The sequence below is a fragment of the Kogia breviceps genome, chromosome 3 (assembly GCF_026419965.1).
Source record: "Kogia breviceps isolate mKogBre1 chromosome 3, mKogBre1 haplotype 1, whole genome shotgun sequence".
NCBI lineage: Eukaryota > Metazoa > Chordata > Mammalia > Artiodactyla > Physeteridae > Kogia > Kogia breviceps.
This window is the reverse complement of record NC_081312.1, coordinates 45,375,107-45,400,163: the sequence shown is the minus strand read 5'-3', so window position 1 is coordinate 45,400,163 and position 25,057 is coordinate 45,375,107.

Below are 25,057 nucleotides of genomic sequence, written 5' to 3'. Positions count from 1 at the left end.
CAGGAATTCTTCCCTGGGATGTTCCACTTGAATTTTTTGTTTTACGTACCTAGAATTCCTTGATTATGTATCAATGGGTGCATGTAGAATAGAACATATTCTATTGGCAGCCATTATGCTGTTGTGCCATTGTGGAGAATTTTTGGCTTTGTGCAGGAAAGGATATTTTGGAGCTTCTGTACTGGTCACTTTACTCTCATCTTATTGTGACTGAGAAGCCTCTCTGGAAGTGAGGAGCAGAGATACCAGAGAACCACCTAGCCCTGGATATCACACACACACATCACACACCACATAGGAGGCTAAGAGCATATGCTTTGATGTGCAGTTGGCACAGATGAGTCAACAAGCTTGTTGAAACCAGACAGAAAAATCTATGACATGTTTTCCTGAGCACTCTCAAGAAAGTGCAGATAAAAGAGAAATCATTAAACTGGCCTATGTAATTAGACCAGGTGAATTCCCTGCTTCCCTCTTCCCCATATTGAGCCTCTCCAAGATTAGCTTTGGGGGCATTTATGTATCTACTTTCCACAATAGGAGACCCTTGTCTTGAGTATTTCTGTTTTTATTGTAAGAAGAGTCAGGTTAGTGAGGCATTGACTGGCAGTGGGACAGTCTAGTAGGGCCCAGTAGTCTGAATGTATCGCATCTGAAATTGTTGTTCAAAACTTCTCTCCCCCACATCGTATCATCTTCCTCTATGATAAAGATTATTATTAAAAAAAATTTTCCAAAGCAGAGAAGGCCCCAGTGAGTGTTTTTATCATGAGATAATCTCCTTCCTGGAGACTTAAGCCCCTCTGGGTAGGCCTTGCTGCTAAAACCATCCTGAGTGTACAATTACCTTATAATAAGCATAGTCTCCATCATTATTGCTTAATAGCTTAATTATATTACCTAGGATGAAGGCTGTCCCAGGCCCAGTCAAAGACAGTTCAGACAGTAAGCTCTAGTTTGAGGTTTCCTGGTGGAAGAGCTGGTTGCCTGGAGCAGGATGACAGTTCCGGGATGGCATGATGAATGGTCATGTATTTCAAGCCCCCAGGGCCTGCTCTGCCTGTAAAGCACTTAGCTCTTGGCCTGACAGTTGGTGCTTCTAAGGGCACTGGCCCCTGCCTCAGGTGGACTGAAGTCTGAGCAAGTGGGAGGACTGAGTTCAGACCTAACATATTTAAAAAGTGGTGTGGAGGGACCTTCAAGATGGCGGAGGAGTAAGACGTGGAGATCACCTTCCTCCCCACAAATATATCAAAAATACATCTACACATGGAACAACTCCTACAGAACACCTACTGAATGCTGACAGAAGGCCTCAGACTTCCCAAAAGGCAAGAAACAACCCATGTACCTGGGTAGGGCAAAAGAAAAAACAGAGACAAAAGAATAGGGATGGGACCTGCACCAGTGGGAGGGAGCTGTGAAGGAGGAAAGGTTTCCACACACTAGGAAGGCCCTTCACTGGTGGGGACTGTGGGTGGTGGAGGGGGCAAGCTATGGAGCCACAGAGCAGAGCGCAGCAACAGGGTGCGGAGGGCAAAGTGGAGAGATTCCAGCACGGAGGATTGGTGCTGACCAGCAGTCACCAGCCCGAGAGGCTTGTCTGCTCACCCACGGGGGCGGGCAGGGGCTGGGAGCTGAGGCTCAGGCTTCGGAGTTCAGATCCCAGGGAGAGGACTGGGGTTGGCTGCGTGAACACAGCCTGAAGGGGGCTACTGTGCCACAGCTAGCTGGGGGGTAGACTGGGAAAAGTCTGAACCTGCCTAAGAGGGCAGAGATCATTGTTTCGGGGTGCATGAGGAGAGGGGATTCAGAGCACCACCTAAACGAGCTCCAGAGATAGGCGCAAGTAGTGGCTATCAGTGCGGACAACAGAGATGGGCATGAAATGCTAAGGCTGCTGCTGCAGCCACCAAGAAGCCAGTGTGCGAGCACAGATCACTATCCACACTGCCCCTCCCAGGAGCCTGTGCAGCCTGCCACTGCCAGGGTCCTGTGACCCAGGGACAACTTCCCTAGGAGAACACACGGCACGCCTCAGGCTGGTGCAACCTTATGTTGGCCTCTGCTGCCGCTGGCTCGCCCCACATACTGTACCCCACCCTCCCCCTGGCCTGAGTAAGCCAGAGCCCCCTAATCAGCGGCTCCTTTAACCCCGTCCTGTCTGAGCGGGGAACAGACGCCCTCAGGCGACCTACACGCAGAGGCAGGGCCAAATCCAAACCTGAACCCCAGGAGCTGTGCGAACAAAGAAGAGAAAGGGAAATGTCTCCCAGCAGCCTCAGGAGCAGCGGATTAAATCCCCACAATCAACTTGATGTACCCTGCATCTCTGGAATACCTGAATAGACAACGAATCATCCCAAAATTGAGGTGGTGGACTTTTGGAGCAACTGTAGACTTGGGGTTTGCTTTCTGCATCTAATTTGTTTCTGGTTTTATGTTTATCTTAGTTTAGTATTTAGAGCTTATTATCATTGGTAGATTTGTTTATTGATTTGGTTGCTCTCTTCCTTTTATATATATATATATATATATTTTTTTTTTTTTTTCCTTTTTCGCTTTTTGTGAGTGTGTATGTGTATGCTTCTTCTTTGTGTGATTTTGTCTGTGTAGCTTTGGTTTTACTGTTTGTCCTAGGGTTCTGTCTGTCTGCCTTTTTTTTCTTTTAGTTTTTAGCACTTGTTATTGTTGGATTTGTTTTTTGGTTTGGTTGCTCTCTTCTCTCTCTTTCATTTATTTTTAATTACTTTTTTATTTTTTAATACTGTTTTAAAATTTTTATTTTAATAACTTTATTTTATCTTTCTTTCTTTTTTCTTTCTTCCTTCCTCCCTCCCTCCCTTCCTTCCTTCCTTCCTTCCTTCCTTTCCTTTCTTTTTTCTTCCTCCCTTCCTCCCTCCCTCTCTTTCTCTCTCTCTCTCTCTCTCTCTTTCTTTCTTTCTTTTTCTCCCTTTTCCTCTGTCCCGTGTGGCTGACAGGGTCTTTGTGCTCTGGCCGGGTGTCAGATCTGAGGCTCTGAGGAGGGAGAGCCAAGTTCAGAATATTGGTCCACCAGAGACCTCCCAGCCCCATGTAATATCAAACGGCAGAAGCTGTCCCAGAGATCTCCATCTCAACACTAAGACCAGCTCCACTCAACAACCAGCAAGCTACAGTGCTGGACACCCTATGCCAAACAACTAGCAAGACAGGAACACAACCCCACCCATTAGCAGAGAGGCTGCCTAAAATCATAATAAGTTCACACACACCCCAAAACACACCACCAGATGCGGCCCTGCCCACCAGAAAGACAGTATCCAGCCCCATCCACCAGAACACAGGCACCAGTTGCGTCCATCAGAAAACCTACACAACCCACTGAACCAGCCTTACCCACTAGGGGCAGCACCAGAAACAACGGGAACTACAAACCTGAAGCCTGTGAAAAGTAGACCCCAAACACAGTAAGTTAAGCAAAATGAGGAGACAGAGAAATACACAGCAGATGAAGGAGCAAGGTAAAAACCCACCAGAGCAAACAAATGAAGAGTAAATAGGAAGTCTATACCTGAAAAAGAATTCAGAGTAATGATAGTAAAGATGATCCAAAATCTTGGAAATAGAATGGAGAAAATACAAGAAACGTTTAACAAGGACCTAGAAGAACTAAAGGGCAAAGAAACAGTGATGAACAACACAATAAATGAAATTAAAAATTCTCTAGAAGGAATCAATAGCAGAATAAATGAGGCAGAAAAACGGATAAGTGACCTGGAAGATAAAATAGTGGAAACAACTACCATAGAGCAGAATAAAGAAAAAAGAATGAAAAGAATTGAGGACAGTCTCAGAGACTTCTGCAACAATATTAAACAGACCAACATTCGAATTAAAGGGGTCCCAGAAGAAGAAAAAAAGAAAGGGACTGAGAAAATATTTGAAGAGATTATAGTTGAAACCTTCCCTAATATGGGAAAGGAAATAGTCAAGTCCAGGAAGCCCAGAGAGTCCCATACAGGATAAATCCAAGGAGAAACATGCCAAGACACATATTAATCAAACTATCAGAAATTAAATACAAAGAAAAAATATTAAAAGCAGCAAGGGAAAGCCACAAATGACATACAACGGAATCCCCATAAGGTTAACAGCTGATTTCTCAGCAGAAGCTCTGCAAGCCAGAAGGGAGTGGCAGGACATATTTAAAGTGATGAAAGGGAAAAACCTACAACCAAGATTACTCTACCTAGCAAGGAGCTCATTCATATTCGATGGAGAAATTAAAACCTTTATAGACAAGCAAAAGCTAAGCAAATTCAGCACCACCAAACCAGCTTTACAACAAATGCTAAAGGAACTTCTTTAGGCAGGAAACACAAGAGAAGGAAAAGACCTACAATAACAAAACCAAAACAAGAAAATGGTAATAGGAACATACATATCGATAATTACCTTAAATGTAAATGGATTAAATGCTCCAACCACAAGACATAGACTGGCTGAATGGATACAAAAACAGGACCCGTATATATGCTGTCTACAAGAAACCCACTTCAGGCCTAGGGACACATACAGACTGAAAGTGAGGGGATGGAAAAAGATATTCCATGCAAATGGAAATCAAAAGAGAGCTGGAGTAGCAATTCTCACATCAGACAAAATAGACTTTAAAATAGACTATTACAAGAGACAAAGAAGGACACTACATGATGATCAAGGGATCAGTCCAAGAAGACAATATAACAATTGTAAATATTTATTCACTCAACATAGGAACACCTCAATACACAATACAAATGGTAACAGCCAAGAATGGGGAAATCGACAGTAACACAGTCAGATTAGGGGACATTAACAGCCCACTTTCACCAATGGACAGATCATCCAAAATGAAAATAAACAAGGAAACACAAGTTTTAAATGACACATTAAAGAAGATGGACTTAATTGATATTTATAGGACATTCCATCCGAAAACAGCAGATTACACTTTCTTCTCAAGTGCCCATGAAACATTCTCCAGGATACATCATATCTTGGGTCACAAATCAAGCCTTGGTAAATTTAAGAAAATTGAAACTGTATCAACTATCTTTTCTGACCACAACACTGTGAGACTAGATATCAATTACAGGGAAAAAAAACTGTAAAAAATACAAACACATGGAGGCTAAAGAATACACTACTAAATAACCAAGTGATCACTGAAGAATTCAAAGAGAAAATCAAAAAATACCTAGAAACAAATGACAATGAAAACACGACGACCCAAAACCTATGGGATGCAGCAAAAGCAGTTCTAAGAGGGAAGTTTATAGCAATACAGTCCTACCTCAAGAAATAAGAAACATCTCAAATAACCTAACTTTGAACCTAAAGCAATTAGAGAAAAAAGAACAAAACTCCAAAGTTAGCAGAAGGAATGAAATCTTAAAGATCATATCAGAAATAAATGAAAAAGAAATAAAGGAAACAATAGCAATGATCATAAAACTAAAAGCTGGTTCTTTGAGAAGAAAAACAAAATTGATAAACCACTAGCCAGACTCAAAGGGAAAAGACTCAAATCAACAAAATTAGAAATTAAAAAGGAGAAGTAACAACTGACACTCCAGAAATACAAAGAATCATGAGAGATAACTACAGGCAACTATATGTCAATAAAATGGACAACCTGGAAGAAATGGACAAATTCTTAGAAAAACACAACCTTCCGAGACTGAACCAGAAAGAAATAGAAAGTATAAACAGACTAATCACAAGCACTGAAATTGATACTGTATAAAAATCTTGCAACAAACAAAATCTAACAGCACATTAAAAGGCTTGTATACCATGATCAAGTGCGGTTTATCCCAGGAATGCAAGGATTCTTCAGTATATGCAAATCAATCAATGTGATAAACCATATTAACAAATTGAAGGAGAAAAACCATATGATCATCTCAATAGATGCAGAAAAACCTTTTGACAAAATTCAGCATACATTTAGACATAGAGGGAACTTACCTCAACATAATAAAGGCCATATATGACAAACCCACAGCCAACATCTTTTTCAATGGTGAAAAACTGAAACCATTTCCACTAAGATCAGGAACAAGACAAGGTTGCCCACTCTCACCACTATTATTCAACATAGTTTTGGAAGTTTTAGTCTTAACAATCAGAGAAGAAAAACAAATAAAAGGAATCCAAATCGGAAAAGAAGTAAAGTTGTCAGTATCTGCAGATGACATGATACTATACATAGAGAATCCTAAAGATGCCACCAGAAAACTACTAGAGCTAATCAATGAATTTGGTAAAGTAGCAGGATATAAAATTAATTCACTGAAATCTCTTACATTCCTATACACTAATGATGAAAAGTCTGAAAGAGAAATTAAGGAAACACTCCCATTTTCCATTGCAACAAAATGAATAAATTCCCTGGGAATAAACCTACCTAAGGAGACAAAAGACCTGTATGCAGAAAACTATAAGACACTGATGAAAGAAATTAAAAATGACACAAACAGAATGAGAGATATAGCGTGTTCTTGGATTGGAAGAAGCAACATAGTGAAAATGACTATACTACCCAAAGCAATCTACAGATTCCATGCAATCCCTGTCAAACTACCAATGGCATTTTTCATAGAACTAGAACAAAAAATTTTACAATTTGTATGGAAACACAAAAGACCCTGAATAGCCAAAGCAGTGTTGAGAAAGAAAAACAGAGCTGGAGAAATCAGGCTCCCGGACTTCAGACTATACTACAAAGCTACAGTAATGAAGATAATGTGGTACTGAAAACCAGAAATATAGATCAATGGAACAGGATAGAAAGCCCAGAGGTAAACCCTTGCACAAATGGTCACCTTATCTTTGATAAAGGAGGTAAGAATATACAGTGGAGAAAAGACAACCTCTTCAATAAGTGGTGCTGAGAAAAGTGGACAGCTACATGTAAAAGAATGAAATTAGAACACTCCCTAACACCATACACAAAAATAAACTCAAAATGGATTAAAGACCTAAATGTAAGGCCAGACACTATAAAACTCTTAGAGGAAAACATAGGCAGAACACTCTGTGACATAAATCACAGCAAGATCCTTTTTGACCCATCTCCTAGAGAAATGGAAATAAAAACAAAAATAAACAAATGAGACCTAATGAAACTTAAAAGCTGTTGCACAGCAAAGGAAACAAGAGGAAAAGACAACCCTCAGAATCTGAGCAAATATTTGCAAATGAAGCAACTGACAAAGGATTAATCTCCAAAATATACAAGCAGGTTATGCATCTCAATATCAAAAAAAACAACCACCCAATCCAAAAATGGGTAGAAGACCTAAATAGATATTTCTCCAAAGAAGATATACAGATTGCCAACAAACACATGAAAGGATGCTCAACATCACTAATCATTAGAGAAATGCAGATCAAAACTACAATGAGGTTTCACCTCACACAGTTCAGAATAGCCATCATCAAAAAATCTACAAATAGTAAATGCTGGAGAGGGTGTGGAGAAAAGGGAACCCTCTTGCAGTGTTGATGGGAATGTAAATTGATACAGCCACTATGCAGAAGAGTATGGAGGTTCCTCAAAAACCTAAAAATAGAGCTACCATATGACCCAGCAATCCCACTAGTGGACATATACCCTGAGAAAACCATAATTCAAACAGTCATGTACCACAATGTTCACTGCAGCTCTGTTTACAATAGCCAGGACATGGAAGCAACCTAAGTGTCCAGAGACAGATGAATGGATAAAGAAGATATGGCACATTTATACCATGGAATATTACTCAGCTACAAAAAGAAACAAAACTGAGTTATTTGTAGTGAGGTGGATGGACCTAGAGACTGTCATACAGAGTGAAGTAAGTTAGAAAGAGAAAAACAAATACCGTATGCTAACACATATATATGCAATCTAAAAAGAAAAAAAATGGTTCTGTAAAACCTAGGGGCAGGACAGGAATAAAGACTCAGACATAGAGAACGGACTTGAGGACACGGGAAGGGGGAAGGGTAAGCTGGGACGAAGTGAGAGAGTACCATTGACATATATACACTACCAAACGTAAAACAGATAGCTAGTGGGAAGCAGCCACATAGCACAGGGAGATCAGCTTGTTTTTTTGTGTCCAGCTAGAGGGGTGGGATAGGGATGGCGGGAGGGTATGCAAGAGGGGGGAAGATATGAGGATATATGTATTGTTGATTCACTATGTTATAGATCAGAAACTAACACACTATTGTAAAGCAGTTATACTCCAATACAGATGTGTACAAAAATAAAATCCTTCCTTGTGTGTGGAAGGAGAATCTGAATATTTGTGAACATATAAATGATTATCATAATTATATAGTCCTTATTGGTCTGCTAGTATTTCCAGTATGTTGATCTTACTTTAGCAAATTATAAGAATTTTGAAGGCACCAGTCTGTGTCCTTGTTTTGAAAAGCCATAGTGTCCAGCAGAGGGCACAAAACCAGGCATATAATACTTTTTTTTTTTTTTTCGATATGCGGGCCTCTCACTGTTGTGGCCTCTCTGGTTGTGGAGTGCAGGCTCCAGATGCGCAGGCTTAGCGGCCATGGCTCACGGGCCCAGCCGCTCCGTGGCATGTGGGATCTTCCCGGGCCGGGGCATGAACCCGTGTCCCCTGCATGGGCTGGCGGATTCTGAGCCACTGCGCCACCAGAGAAGCCCTACATTTTTGTTTGACTTGAGATTTTGTAAAATCCTGATTAATGAAACCCAGTTTATTTTTCCTTCAGATTCTGGCTTTAATGTGCGGATTAAAAGCTTTAGAGAAATCGAAGGCTCTGTCTTGGTTTGTGTTTCTTGCTGTCAGAGCCTAGTGAGGGAGTTCCAGGCAGGAACCTGAACACACAGAGGCTTTTTCTAGTTCTCAGACCTGTCTAACTGTCCCCAGTCATTGTCATTAATGTACCACCTCTCCCAGATACAATCATTTGTTCAGCTTATAACAAACCAGGCAAGATGACAGACAACTCACATTTATCAAGTTTCAGAGGTGTACATACCAGATGACCATTGAGATTCCTTCTGAGATTCTTCAGAGTTTTTCTCAAGGAAGGTGTTGATGAGATAGAGCCTGTACCTGTAAGCTTGCTGAAAGACTCTGGAGCCCCACGGCCAAAGTCGGGTACTCAGCTTCATGATGCGTCAGTGTCTCAGGCTTTTGAGTCCTGTCTGTCCTTAGACCCATCCACCTAGGCCTGTTCACAGTCACCTGATTCCTGAGGTCGTGCTTCACCTCTTTCTGTGATGCATCCCCAAACTGTGCGTGCTTCAGACAGACTAATCATTTAGTGCTCTTTCAAGCTGACTCTTTTAAGTTTTTGTTTGACATTTAATGAGGTTGCACAGGGGAGAATGGAGAAGCAGGATGATGTTAGCACTCACATTGTCCTTTGTTGCCGTAAAAAAAATTCAGCTCTGGCTCTATATTAGTTACTTATTGCCAACATAGTACCATGTAACAAAACACCCCCAAATAGTGGCCCAAAACAATAGCCATTTATTATTTCCCATGCATCTTGGGTTAGCTGGGCCCATTCCTGCATCTGTTCAGCTGATGAGTCAGATGAAGACCGCCTGGGCTGGGGTGGCCACAGCTGGGCATGCTGAGGTCTCCTCCATGGGTCTGTCACATGCACATGCCCCACATATGCCCCTGGCCTGCTAGCTCAGGCATGGTCTTGGGCTGCCCTGCACATATACTCATGGTAATCACGGAGGAACGAGAGAGGAAGCAGAAGTACTCGAACACTTTGTAATACCTCTGTTAGGTGTCAGGTTTGTTATGGTCCCACTGGCTAAAGAAAGTCACGTGGTCAAGCCCAGAGTTACAGGGGACAGGGCCTACAAAGTTACACGACAAAGAGATGAGAATAGGGAGGACATTCATTGGGGCTGTTAAAGCAGCGGGTCTCACAGGCCCCAAACATGCATATTACACACTGCAAAACTAAAGCCCTACAATGATCAGGGTCCACCATCTCAAGCTGGTTTATCATGGAAAGAAATTTATACACTGTTGCTGCACATTCAGGAAACAACTGGGATTTCACTGTGGGTGATTGGGAGCCAGCTGGGATTGGTAGGACCCAGGGCAGGGACTGAGACCACTGGACACTTATTTCATTTATGTTTGAGACCTGGCTCCTCGGAATTAATGGAGTACTCTTGTTAAGTGATGTGGAATTGGTCATTATTGTTATCATAGTCATGCATTTGCAGATGGCAAAACTGATGTCTTTCCTCTTGCTAGGACTTGAATTTACAAGGGAAGGAAGGGTAGGGAGTGCAAAATTTTCCACATTATGGCTTTATCGCCTGAGGAAGTGCCATCAGTTTTGGAGAGCCAAATAATTCCTCAGTCAGAATTCAAGAGCCACTAAAATGATGTAATGCAAACAGTTTTTTATCAAAGGCCGCAGAAACCAATTTACATGCTGTGCCTTTCTGACCCTCTCTACCTTTCTAATCACAGGAGATAAGTGATAAATATTATTAAAATATTACACAGTTCCAGAGGGAGCCCAGAACCTCTGCAACACTGCATCTGTATCATGTTACAAAACTTCTCTTTAATTTGGCAGGAAATTTTTTTTCATACTTTTGGAGTCTGCAGAGAAATGCCTTGAGTTCCTTATTTCATCTGGACTGGGACCTACCTGCCTGACAGCTAGGCGTGCCACATTAACTGCATCTCACATGTATTGCCAGGGGCAAGCAGGCTGTTGCTTAACAAGGATGCATAATAGCTAATTTCATTTTAGGCCATTGGTTTTTTCACTGTGACAGTGCCAAGTAACGGTTTCGAAAGCAAAGCAATGAGGCCAAATCTGATTCACTTATGAGGCTGAAAATCGTAAAACAGCCTGCTCCCCAGGAATATGAAGTTCCCAAGGGTTTTGGCTTGTGCCATAGTGCATCCTGTGCACTGTTAGACTTGACTGAAATCTGTGTCTGGAATATATTATGGATTCTTGATGTCAGTCATCAACTGTCATAATCCTCCAATGCACTGGCTTTGTCTTTCCCCACATTCTGTATCAATAGCCTGTAGAGACAAAGATTGCATATGAGGAAGGCAGTGTCTAACCTCCCTGATTAATGGCTTTGAATGGAAGAACATCTCCAAGGTGTTCGAAAGGAAAATATTCTGAGGAGGTTTACTCATCACTCTTTTGAGATGCTTTGCATTACTGGTGTATAGTTTGCAAGTACATAAGGAAGTGAATGCTCAGAATAAAATATTCAGAGCTCATCTATTTATGTTTGGGTTTATTAAGTTCTTTGTAAATCTCAATTTAGCAGATGTCTTCTGGCTCAAAATAAAGCTCTTCATGCGGGAGTCAGTGTGGCTGTTCAACAAAAGTCACATGATCATTTGAGTACAAATATTTGCAAAATAGAACAAACTTGAAAATTGAGGGAAAAAATACCCCCTGGAATTTGTGACTTATTAAATTCTTATGTGCGTGACATATTGTGAAAAACTTCATTCAGTCTTTGGGTCAGAGGATCCTTTCCCTCCTCCTTTCTTGGCTTTTGATGCTAATAAAAACTTTATGAGAATGTGTGTGGTGCATGCATGAGCCTTCTCACGCAGCACGCCAATCTTCATACTAGAATATGTTTTTAGAGGATGTTATAATCTGTGTATGCATTTCATGTTCCAAAGAGTATACGGAAAGGTCACTGGTCCATTGGCAGGCTTTATCTTTGAAGGGGTGCCATAGCTTTGTGCCCATGACAACCTGCTCCTCATCCATGGCCACGCCCTTGCCCCCTAGATAAGCTCCTATGTTTGTGTCTTGAAACATCTTTCCAGTATCTACCTCCTTCCTCTCCTCTGAACTTGCTCCTTCTGTCTTTTTGCTATTAAATGCCATTCTGTTGGCATTTGGGTTATCTCAGTTCTCAATTCTGGTCTTAGTCCAAGATGTTGACATTCAGATCTCTATCAGCTCCATGTTCTGTAATCTGTCGGCACTCTTGTCTTACCTCTGCATTTATTTGAGGCTTGGGAGGTCCTGGCTTTTCCAGGAGGTGAATTTAGGCAGAAGACGGTATCAGGATGGCATTTACAAATCTCTCTAGGACTTCAGGCTTACACAACTAGTTATGTTTCCCCCCAAATAAAAGTCCCTTGCTAATACGCAGTGATGCCTCTACCAAGAAAGGGATCCCAAAATTTTCAGCTTGATTTATGTTTTTACCTTCTGTTACCCCTAGAGCTAAGAATTCCATAAATTTACTACCCACTGTGTAAAGTAATGCTACTTTTACTTCCTTTAAGATATCATCCTGCAAGCCTTGGTTCTGGAATTCTGAGGCTTTGGAACATGATGACTCCATTGTCACTTTTCTGGATTTATCAGTATATGTGAGTTTCCTTCAGTCTTACCTTCAGCCTTCAAGTTTCTGGATTTGAGAATCTTATTATTTGACAGTGTTCCTATTTGTGGGTACAGATATGACTGGGAAGACATGCCTCGCCAGCAGCTCTTTCTGCAGAGTATTCAGAAAGGAATTGCTTTTATTTATAGTTACCATGAGCAGGAAATGCCTCTGAGTTTCCATCTTTTCACTATCCTCTCTGAATAAGCCCCTTGTCTCACATCCAAGTTTCCTATCCAGTTAGAATTTTTTCCTTTGTCCTGAATGTTGTCGCGTGGTTTATGCTGCCTGATACTGTATTTATCTTATTGAAGCACTTTTTTCTGTACTGTCAGTTGTTCTCTCTCTATGGGCATGTTCAATTGGGGAATTCATATCTTATGAATCATACAAGTAGAGATGGGAAGTAGGCAGTTGGATACTAATTTCTAGAGCTCAAAGGTGAGATCACAGGTGGAAATATGAAGTTGGAGTCATCAGCATTAGATGCTGTTGCAGCCACCGAAATGGACAAGATCCTCCAAGGAGATAATGCAGAGGGATGAGAGGAGGATGTTGTTTTAACTCAACTCACAATGACATTTCAATTCTACACAGCTGATGCTCTGTTCATCTCCTGGTCATACTTATTTGTTCATGCCTCCCCTTGTACAACTCTGCATATTCTGGTACAAAATTTCTTAGTTACCCTCAAATGTTTGATTTTTAGGTATGGTTAGTTGTTTCTTTCTTAGTGATTACAATTAATTGAAAATGTTGTCCAGAAAGTCTTTTTTTCTTCCTGGGAATTAGTTAATGACTATGCTTCTCTGAGAACCTCTGTCCATCTCTCTCTTGCTTTCTTCCATTCTTTCCTGCCACCACTTCCTTCCTCACCTGATTCAGAAGTCCTGAAGAGGGTTGTACCAGAGTCACCAGTATCTCAGGATTAGGAAGATTAGACCCTAATAGGCAAATATTTCTCAGCACCATGGTCAGCAGCACACTTGTCCTGATATCCACCCCTCTCCCTAATTTTTAGTTATCGCTATACCTGTGTTCCTCCATCTTCAGCTCCTGGTCTGAGGCCTTGTTTATTTCTTCCCAGGGGAAACAAACAGTGTCTGCAGGGATAAACTGTGTTTCTCAAAGTTATCTCTCTTGCTCTTATCACATCTTGCCACCATCACATCTTCCTTCACATGAATCAAAAGTCCAGGGTAAGTTGAATGTGATTTGCCCCTAGTACTGTAAAATGGCAGATGAAACTAAGAAAACTATTTAAGAGCACATAGGTGACCTATGTGATATGTTCAAGATTTAGCTAAGAAAAATGATTCTTCTGTATCTCCCCGCAGGCCTTCAGTTTGTATTAGAGAGAAATGGGCAATGACTCTTGGAGAGGCATAGCCATTGAGAGATTGCCTGGGAGAGAAAAAAAGCTTTGGGGACATCATTTTCAAATAAGTGATTTTCCAAGAAAGAATCATATACTAACCACTAATGAAATATGAAAATAACTCTAAGGAGAGTTGAGAAAACACTCAAGAAGGAAATGTGAGATCTGTAGCAGGTTCTGCAAACAGAAGGAGTTGTTCTTAGTCCCACTCAGTTAGGGATGGAGCTTAATGTCACACCAGGGTCCCTAAGAACACTTAGAATTTCTTGATCATGGGAAGTGTGGTGCCTCAGAGGATACATTCAGCAATAGCTTCAGCTCTGAAGCCAATAGAAGATGAGCTTTTTGGATTGCCCTAATGTGGAAGGGTGTTTAATCTTGGGTTTTGTGTTTGTTCATAGAGATGCTGACTCTGCTAAGTGAGTCATAATTGTGTGCATGCCATCATGCATGTGCCTCTGGAGGCATTCTCATGGGATTACAGAAATTTCTTAATGACTCTAAGAGATTTGGTGAGGTTTATGGGTCGAAAGATTTGATTGTATGATAGCTTCCTGCTCTATTCCTACAGGCTAAATTAGAATATGTTCTGGACTATTTTTAGGACATGTGTGTGTGTGTGTGTGTATGTGTGCATGTGTGTGTGTTTGCATACATTTTTATGGTAAAATAAGAATTTAGTAGAGAATTTGATAGAGAAGGCCATTCAGGTCTCAAAAAAAGGTGACTCTAAATTCACTTAGTAAAAACATATCCTTATTAGAGCTTAACCATGACTAAAGGGTGAGGGATAAAAAGAAATCTCTGGAGTTAGCAGCATTGCCCAGCAAGCTTAAAATTGTTGCTAATATTCACTACCCAGATCTCATAGGATTTGGTGGAAGTGACTGGTTCATTTCTCCCTGGATCCTGGCACTCTGTGCTCTCAGCTTACGAACCCCTGCTCAGCTGAAGATACTGTGGCTTTCATCCTGTGGGTGTATTTCTGTTCTGTAATTGAGCATAGCCAATGAGAGCCGGCTTTGCAGTTCTATCGGAGTGAATGTCCACCCTTAGGTGATGCCTGGATTTAATCTGCTACCTGAAGGGATAATCCTTTAAGCATCTTAAGGGCGCTGAGTGTCCAGGAAACTATAGCCATTTTTTCTAGTTATCCTGTCTGTGTAGGGAAGCTTCTGTCCTGGTTTCGAGTTTGCCTGCCATAGTGGTCTCAGCATACTGCACAGCCCAGCCAGCCCACCATATACCACCATCTTACTTGAAATAGGACATCCTTACTCTCATAAGCCTTCTTGTATTGCTGATAGATTTCACTGGTAGGATATGTTACAGGCTAAACTATGGTCTCCTCTAAGTTTCCACGAAAAACCTTAGATAGAGAGAAAATAACTGACAACTCTATTTTATTAACAACATAAAATCAGTTTACTCATACATTGCATGAAACTGAATACACATGGGATAAGCATCTATCACAGATTTTCTTGAATGTGGCTCCTCTCCTCACTCAATTACCTTTGGAGGGAGGCATGCTGGGTTTGTTGGGCCAGCTGCCCTCATGATAGCATGATGGCCGGGGATACAAGAAATGGAAAGAGATCAGCCTCTCTGGGTTGAGTCTTACACACAGTCTTTAATCTGGAGAGTCAGGTTATAGGCATTGCATCCTAATTATTACCTTACAAGGATTAACTAAGCACGTGTACCCATCCCTGCCCTTTCTTTTATCAAAGATCACCTGCCTCTTCATAACAGTGCTCCTTCCTTTGCGTCCACTCTCTCCTACATCACCAGTTTTTCCTTCTTGGCTGGCAATTTCCATAAGCACATAAATATTCTCTAAGCTCTCCCATGTTGAAAAACTTTCCCTTGAGCCCACTTATCTGCTCTCCTGAATAGCTGAACTTTCACAGTGCATTACCTATGTTTACCACCTCCATTTCTTTACTTCTCATTTGTACTTTTAACTCTAGTCAAGTTTCTGCATTAAAACTGGTTTCCTTCCACTAAAACGTTCTCCTTAAGGGTATCAATGTCTTCCATGTTGTCAGTCCAAAGGGCTGTTCTCTGCCCTCATCTGATTTGACCCTTGAGCAGCATCGACCACTCCAGTTGTTGGCTGGTTGACTATCCTCTCCATCTACCAGCACTTTCATGTCTTGGCTTCCAAAGCACTGAACTCTCCTGGTTTGGCTTCCACATCACTGGCCTTGCTTTCTCATCCTCCTTTGCTGGTTACTCCTTCTCTACTTAATTTCCAAATGTTGGCACACCTTGGAGTTCAGTCCTGAGCTCTTCCTCAAGGGTTCAATATATTCCCTGGTTAAGTCTAACTTAGACCTATCACCTGAGCAACTTACTCACATATCCAGTTACTTTACATTTCTTCCCATGTGAATGTCTAACTGACTTCTTAAACTTAATATGCTCAAAATGGAGGAGTTTCTTTCTCTCACAAACTGAATCTTCCTCCAGTATTAACCTTCTCAATAGATGGCACTGTCAAACTCTCAGATGCTCAAGCCAGAAGTATAGGAGTTATGTTTGATTTCCCCCTTTCCTTCAACCCTCCACATGTCTACTCAATCAGCATGTGTTGTTGATTCTACATCCAAAGCAGATTTAAAATCTGTCCACTTCTCCCCATCTGCATTATTACCACCTACATTCAAGTCATCATTATCTTTTATTTGAATTTCTACAGTTGCTTCTTAACTTGGGTACATCTTTGCCCCTTTTCAACCCATTCTCTTAGGTACCAACCAGAAAGATTAAAAAAAATAACATTATATATGTCATTTCCCTGCTTAAAATTCTTTAGTAGCTTTCTGTTTCTTTTGGAAAGAAAAGAATGCTTGACCTACAAGTTTATGCCTGATTTGTCTACTGCACTCCTCTGACATCTTTCCATACTATGCTTCTCTCTCACTCACTGCTCCGTGAACACACTGACCTTTCTGTTACTCAGATACACTGAGCCTTCTCCTGCCTTTGGGCATTTTCCTTCACCATTTAGGAATCCCATTCCTTCATTTCCTCACAGCCATCTCATTCTCATCCTTCAGGTCTTGGCTCAAATCTTACTTTGCTAGTGGGCCTTTTCTGACCATCCCCTCTTAGGTGGCCTCTCCCAATTACTCTCTATCACCTCACCTGGACTTTCCTTCCTAGTGTTTATTATAATCTGTGAATATCTTATTTATTTGACTATTTGATTATTTTTGACCCTCCCCCACATCCAATTGTAAGCTGAATGAGCAGGGACCTTGACTGTCTTATTCATTAGCATAATGCCTATCACAAAGCTGTGTAAATATTTCTTGAATAAATGAATGTATGAATAAGTGAATGAGTGAATGTCTTTAGAAATGATACTATTCTAGAGCTTCTTCATTATAAGTTTGCTTTAACCCTGTTCAGAGATTTTCCACCCACACCTGTCACTGATTTCCAAGCAAGAAAAAGCAAAGTATAAGGGCCCAAGTATCATATTCTGTATAAAGCCTGAAAGCACTATATTTAGAAAAAGTTGGCAAACATAAGCTCTCAGGTCCAATTAAATTCTGGCATAGTAAAAGTACTAATGGAGACAGTGGGCTGTAGTTGATATCTGAACAGGGAGTTTCTGACCATTTGTATTATAGATGTCTATTAAAAACAGGCAGTGCTAGGAGAATAAGACAGCAAATAAAATTTAGTAGATTGAAGAAGACTGACTCTTTTAGCCAACCTGGCTTCAGTCTCTTTGTTATGAAGAATATTGATCATAAAATCCAACCTGATTTGGCCCTTCATATCATCAAGGAATAGCTTGTAAATGTCTCTAGACAGGCAGTCTTACTTATGGTAAATTAGACTTCTATAAAATTCTATAAGGTAAACAAATACCAAGTAAAGATTATGATGTGTTTCCTTACTCTAGGCCAGTAAATACAACACTGTCAAGTTCATGTCCACATTATCATGTTATATCCAAATTTGCAATTTGATTCTGGACACACACAGCATGGTCACTGTAATACAGTTATCAAACCCAATGGAATTTGGTCAAAACGATGCTAGCAATGCAATGTTTTTACTTCTGTTTTAAAAAAATATTTTGTAAATTAATATACAGTAAAATTTACTCTTTCTGTATATACATTTTTATGGATTTTAACACATTTAAAAATTTGTGTAACTATCCCCACAATCAGCGTACAGATGGTTGCACCACCCCAAAAATTTCCATTGTGCTACTCCTTTTTAGTCAGGACCTCCCCCCATCCCAGCCTCTGACAACCAATGATGTGTTCTCCATCACTATAGGTTTGTCTTTTTGAGAATGTCATATAAATGAAATAATTACAAAACATAATCTTTTGATATTGGCTGCTTTTTAAAAAAAACTCTAGAGTATAGTTGATTTACAATGTTGTGTTAGTTTCAGGTGTACAGCAAAGTAATTCAGTTATACATATACATATATTCATTCTTCTTCAGATTTTTACCCATATAGGTTATTACAGAATATTGGGTAGGGTTCCCTATGCTATACAGTAGGTCCTTGTTGGTAATCAATTTTATATATAGCAGTGTGTGTATGTTAATCTCAAGCTCCTAATTTATCCCTGTCTGCCACGTTTCCCCTTTGGAAGCCATAAGTTTGTTTTTGAACTCTGTGATTCTGTTTCTGCTTTGTAAATAAGTTCATTTGTATCATATTTTAGATTCCACATATGAGTGATATCATATTTGTCTTTCTCTGTCTGACTTACTTCACTTAGTATGATAATCTCTAGGTCCGTCCATTTTGCTGCAAATGGCATTATTTCATTCTTTTTTATGGTTGAGTAATATTGCATTGTATAAAAGTACCACATCTTTATCAATTCCTCTGTCAGTGGACATTTAGGTTGTTTCTATGTCTTGGCTATTGTAAATAGTGCTGCAATGAACGTTGGGGTGCATGCATCTTTTTGAATTATGGTTTTCTCCAGACATATGCTCAGGAGTGGGGTTGTTGGATCATATGGTAGTTCTATTTTTAGTTTTTTACAGAACCTCCGTACTGTTCTCCATAGTGGCTGTACCAATTTACATCCCCACCAACAGTGTAAGAGGGTTACCTTTTCTCCACACCCTCTCCAGCATTTATTGTTTGTAGATTTTTTTGATGATGGCCATTCTGACTGGTGTGAGCTGATACCTCATTGTAGTTTTGATTTGCATTTCTCTGATTAGTGTTGTTGAGCATCTTTTCACGTGCTTTTTGACCATCTGTATATCTTCTTTGGAGAAATGTCTATTTAGATCTTCTGCTCAATTTTTGATTGGGTTGTTCATTTTTTTGATATTGAGCTGCATGAGCTACTTGTATATTTTGGAGATTAATCCCTTGTCAGTTGCTTCATTTGCAAATATTTTCTCCCATTCTGTGGGTTGTCTTTTTGTTTTGTTTATGGTTTCCTTTGCTGTGCAAAAGCTTTTAAGTTTCATTAGGTCCCTTTTTAAAAAAATTTTTCATTACTCTAGGAGACAGATCAAAAAAGATATTGCTGCGATTTATGCCAAAGAATGTTCTGTGTATGTTTTCCTCTAAGAGTTCTGTAGTGTCAGGCCTTACATTTAGGTCTTTGATCCATTTTGAGCTTGTTTTTGTGTATGGTGTTAGAGAATGTTCTAATTTCATTCTTTTATATGTAGCTGTCTAGTTTTCCCAGCACCACTTATTGAAGAGACTGTCTTTCTCCATTGTGTATTCTTGCCTTCTTTGTCATAGATTAATTGACCATAGGTGTGTTGGTTTATTTCTGGGCTTTCTATCCTGTTCCATTGATTTATATTTCTGTTTTTGCACCAGTACCATACTGTTTTACTTACTGTAGCTTTGTAGTATAGTCTGAAGTCAGGGAGCCTGATTCCTCCAGCTCTGTTTTTCTTTCTCAGGATTGCTTTGGCTATTTGGGTCTTTTGTGTTTCCATACAAATTTTAAAAAATGTTTGCTCTAGTTCTGTGAAAAATGCTGTTGGTAATTTGATAGGATTGCATTGAATCTGTAGATTGCCTTTGGTATTATAGTCATTTTGACAATACTGAGTCTTCCAATCCAAGAGCATGGTATATCTTTCCATCTGTTTGTGTCACCTTCAATTTCTTTCATCAGTGTCTTATAGCTTTCAGAGTACAGGTTTTTTGCCTCCTTAGGTCGGTTTATTACTAGGTATTTTATTCTTTTTGATGTGATGGTAAATGAGATTGTTTCTTTAACTTCTTTTTCTGACATTTCATTGTTGGCATATAGGAATGCAAGAGATTTCTGTATATTAATTGTGTATCCTGCAACTTTACCAAATTCATTAATGAGCTCTAGTAGTTTTCTGGTGGCATCTTTAGGATTTTCTATGTATAATATCATGTCATCTGCATACAGTGACAGTTTTACCTCTACTTTTCCAGTTTGGATTCCTTTTATTTCTTTTTCTTCTCTGATTGTCCTGGCTAGGACTTCCAAAACTATATTGAATAAAAGGGCTAACAGTGGATATCTTTGTCTTATTCCTGATCTTAGAGGGAATGCTTTCATCTTTTCACTGTTCAGAATGATGCTAGCTGTGGGTTTATCATATATGGCCTCTATTATGTTGAGGTAAGTTCCCTCTATGCCAACTTTCTGGAGAGTTTTTTATCATAAATCGGTGTTGAATTTTGTCAGAAGCCTTTTCTGCATCTATAGAGATGATTGTATGCTTTTTATTCTTCAGTTCATTAATGTGGTGTACACACTGATTGATTTGCGGATATTGAAGAATCCTTGCATCCCTGTGGATATTGGCTTCTTTCATTCAGGATAATGCCTTTGAGATTCATCCAGTTTGTTGCACACATCAGTAGTTTATTCCTTCCTATTGCTTAGTAGTACTCTACTGTATAGATGTATCATAGTTTATCCTTTTACCCATTGAGGGACAGTGGGTTGTTTCCAGTTGTGGGTGATTATGAATAGAGTTAATATTAACAGGCTTTTGTATGAACAAGGGTTTATTATTTCTCTATAGTAAATACCTTGTAAATACTAGGAAATTACAGTTTCTGGATCATATGGTAAGTGTATGTTTAACTTTATAAGAAACTGCCAAAATGTTTCTAGAAAAGTTGTACCATTTTGCATTTTCAAAGAAACATATAAGAACTTTATTGATCCATATCCTTGTCAGCACTTAGTATTGTCAGTGTTTTTAGTTTTTAGTTTTTCTAATATGTGTGTAGTGATATCTAATTGTGGTTTTAATTTGCATTTCTGTGATGGCTAATGATGTTGTACATCTTTCATTTGATATCCGTATGTCTTCTTTACTGAAGTGTCTGTTCAAGTCTTTTGCCCATTTAAAAATTGAGTTCTCTGTTTTCATACTGTTGAATTTTGAGAGTTCTTTATGGATACAGACTGTCTGTTGGGTATATGACTTGCAAATATTTTCTCCCAGTCTGCAGCTTATCCTTTAATTCTCTTTAACAGTGTCTTTCGTAGAGCAAAAGGTGATAATTTTTATGAAGTCCAGTTTATTAATTTTTTCTTTTCTTTGTGTGCTTTTGCTTCATGTCTAAGAACTCTTTGTCTAACCTTAAGTCACGAGGTTTTCTCTTAAGAATATAAGAGTTTTATTTTTACATTTAAACCCATGATATATTTTAATTTTTGTGTAAGTTATGAGGTTAAAAGTACTAATGGAGACAGTGGCCAAGATTCTTATTGGATATACGGATATCCAAGTTTTCCAACACTATAGCTGAAAAGACTATTCTTTCTCTATTGAATTGTCTTTACCTTTGTCAAAAATCAATTGACTCTATTTCCATGAATTTATTTATTGGCCATCTGTTTGATCCATTGATTTATATGTCTATTCTTTGACCAATACTGTATTCTTTTGATTACTGTAATTTTTAGTAAGTTGTACATTTAAGTAGTGTGGTTCTTCCAATTTTATTCTCATTTTTAATGATTGTTTTGGCTATTCTAGCTGCTTTGCATTTCCATATATATTTGAGACTTAGAAAAAATATGGTTGGTGTTTTGTTTGGAATGGTATTAAATCTCTAGATCAACTTGGGTGGAATTATCTTTACTTTGTTGAGTTTTCCAATCCATAAGCATGGTGTATTTATCTGTTCAGGCTACCATGCCAAAATACCATAAACTGGATAGCTTAAGCAACAGAAATTTATTTGCTCACAGTTCTGGAAACTGGAAGTCTAAGATCAAGATGTCATCAGGGTCAGTGTCTGGTTAAGTCTATCTCTTTGGGTTGCAGACAGTCATCTTCTCACTGTGTGCTCACATGACTTCTTCTTTTTGTCCTTGGAGAAAGAGAGAGAGTGAGCTCCTTCAGTCTCTTCTTATCAGAACACTACTCCTGTCAGAGCAGGGCTCCACCCTATGACCTCTTTTAACTTTACTTGCTTAAAGGTAGCATCTCTTATAGCCACACTGGAGCTTTTGACTTCAACATATGGATTTTGGGGGGACACAAACATTCTATACATAAGACAGAGTAGGTTCCTTATTTTACTTAAGTCTTCTTTAAATCTTTTCATCAGTATTTTGTAGTTTTCAAATATAGATCCTGTACATATTTTGTTAATTTATACCTAAATATTTCATTTTTGTATATATTCTACATGGTACTGTATTTTTAAATTTTGGTTTTCCATATTCATTGTAGTATATAGAAATGTGATTAATTTTTGTGAGGTGACCTTGTTTTCTGAGGCCTTACTAACTCACTCTTATTTTTTCAGATTGCTTAGGCTTTTATGTAGACAACTGTGTCACATATGAATAGGTAGAGTTTTATATATTTCTTCATTTCTTTTTGGTGTGTCTTTTATTTCTATTTGTTGCCAGTTGCACTGGCTAAGACTTACTGATACGGAATAGGACTGGTAAGAGTGGACATCCTTGCCTTGTTCCCTGTATTAGGGATAAAACGTTCAGCTTACATCATTAAGTATGAAGTTAGCTCTAGGTTTTTGTAGATATGTTTTATCAGGGCAAGGAAGTTCTCTTGTGTTTCTAGTTTGCTGAGAGTTTTTGTCATAATGGATGTTGATTTTTTTCAAATGTTTCTTCTACATCAATTACTATGATCATATGGTATTCTTTCTTTAGAATGTTAATGTTGTGGATTACATGGTTGAGTTTTAAACATGAACCAGCCTTACATTCCCTGGATAAACCCCACTTGGTTGTGGTGCATTATTCTTTTTATGTATTGTCAGATGCAATGTACTGATACTTTGTTGAGGATTTTTGCATCTATACCCATGAGGAATGTTGGTCTTTCTTTTCTTTTCTTTTTTTTTTCTTTTCTTTCCTTCTTATTACCTGGTTTGGTATCAGGGTAATGACTCCTGGTTTCATAAAATGAGGTGGGACCTGTTCTTTGCTTTTCTATTTTCTGAAAGAATTTGCATGATTTCTTTAGAAAAATTAATAAATTAATTTTTGTTGAGGTATAATTGACATATAACATTATATTAGTTTCAGATGTATAACATAATGATTTGGTATTTGTATACACTGCAAAGTTAACACCGTAATAAGTCTAGTTACCATCCATCACCCATACATGTTACAAAAAAATTTTTTTTCTTGTGAGAACATTTAAGATTTACTTTCTTAGGAACTTAGTATTATTAAGTATAGTCACCATGCTGTACATTACATCTCCATGACTTATTTATTTTATAACTAGAAGTTTGTACCTTTTGACCTTCTTCATCCATTTTGCCCACTTCCCCATCCAGCTTTGCCTCTGGCAACCACCAGTCTGTTCTGTCTGTAAACTGGTTTGTTGTTGTTTTGTTTTGTTTTTTTCTTTTGATTCCACATGGAACTGAGATAATATCATATGATATTTTTTTTTCTCTGCCTGTAGTGTAATGCCCTCAAGGCCCATCCATGTTTTACAAATGGCAAGATTCCACCCTATTTTATGGCTGAGTGGTAAGAGTTTCCACACTTTTAAATTTAATAATAATAGCAGTTGATTTAGTGGGCACTTGATGTTTTCCCTTTCCATACCTAATCTATAATCTTATAATAATTATTCAGACTTAAATAATTTTTTTCACTTTATAGATGAATAAAACTGAGAATTAAAGGAACTTAAATGTCTTGCTTAAAGTCACCTTAATGGTAAAGAGAGGGGTCAGGAGGCCAACCTCCATCTAGCTCCAAAGACTATGTTCTTTTCATGGCAACTTCCACAATTTTGGCATGTATGACTTCTAGACACAGGATTTTACTAATTGTTGTGGCTATTGACATGAAATATGAAATTACCTGACTGTTAAAATGATCAATGTAAAACACATTTTGTATCATAGCAGATAATCCATTTTTCTTCAGCTTCACACTTTGTGTAGGAAAGGCTATTTTTTTAAACCTTGTGACCAGGAAACTCATAGGTCACCACCCTTAAGGTTCTCTGACCAACTGTCCCCAGCTGTAAGTAATACCACACTACCTGTTTGGACCTGCTACAGATAATTTAGTTATACTTGATCACTCTCCCTTTCTTTAGCTGCAGATGGTATACTCCAGTGTCTCTTGAGCCTCACTGTTATATTGGGTTTATATATTGATGCAGCGGTCTGTTGTTTCCATTTTTATTGGGTCATAAAGCTCCATAAAGACCGGAGGGTATATATTTGCTTTTGATGTTGTGAAGTCTTAGGACTCTGCAAGGGGTGTTTTATAGTGTCTGCTGTATTTATCAAGTAAACAGTGTTACCAAGAATCACCCACTTGCTGTCTGTGCTGGGTATTCAAGCTCCAAGAGATGATTCAACTACGCACTCTGTAGGTTCTACATTTTCCAGGAACTTTGGGTTATGTAGTCAAGATGGTACATTAAGCCACTTAGATACCATGCATCAATTTTATTTTGCTGGTGATAATCAGGACATGGTCTATTTATCGTGAGGCATATATATATATATATATTTTTTTTTTTTTTTTTTTTTTTTGCGGTACGCGGGCCTCTCACTGCCGTGGCCTCTCCCGTTGCAGAGCACAGGCTCCGGACGCACAGGTTCAGTGGCCATGGCTCACGGGCCCAGCCGCTCCGTGGCACGCGGGATCCTCCTGGACCGGGGCACGAACCTGTGTCCCCTGCATTGGCAGGTGGACTCTCAACCACTGCGCCACCAGGGAAGCCCGAGGCATATGTTTTGATGTGATCATCTGAATGTGTTCTGCCCTATT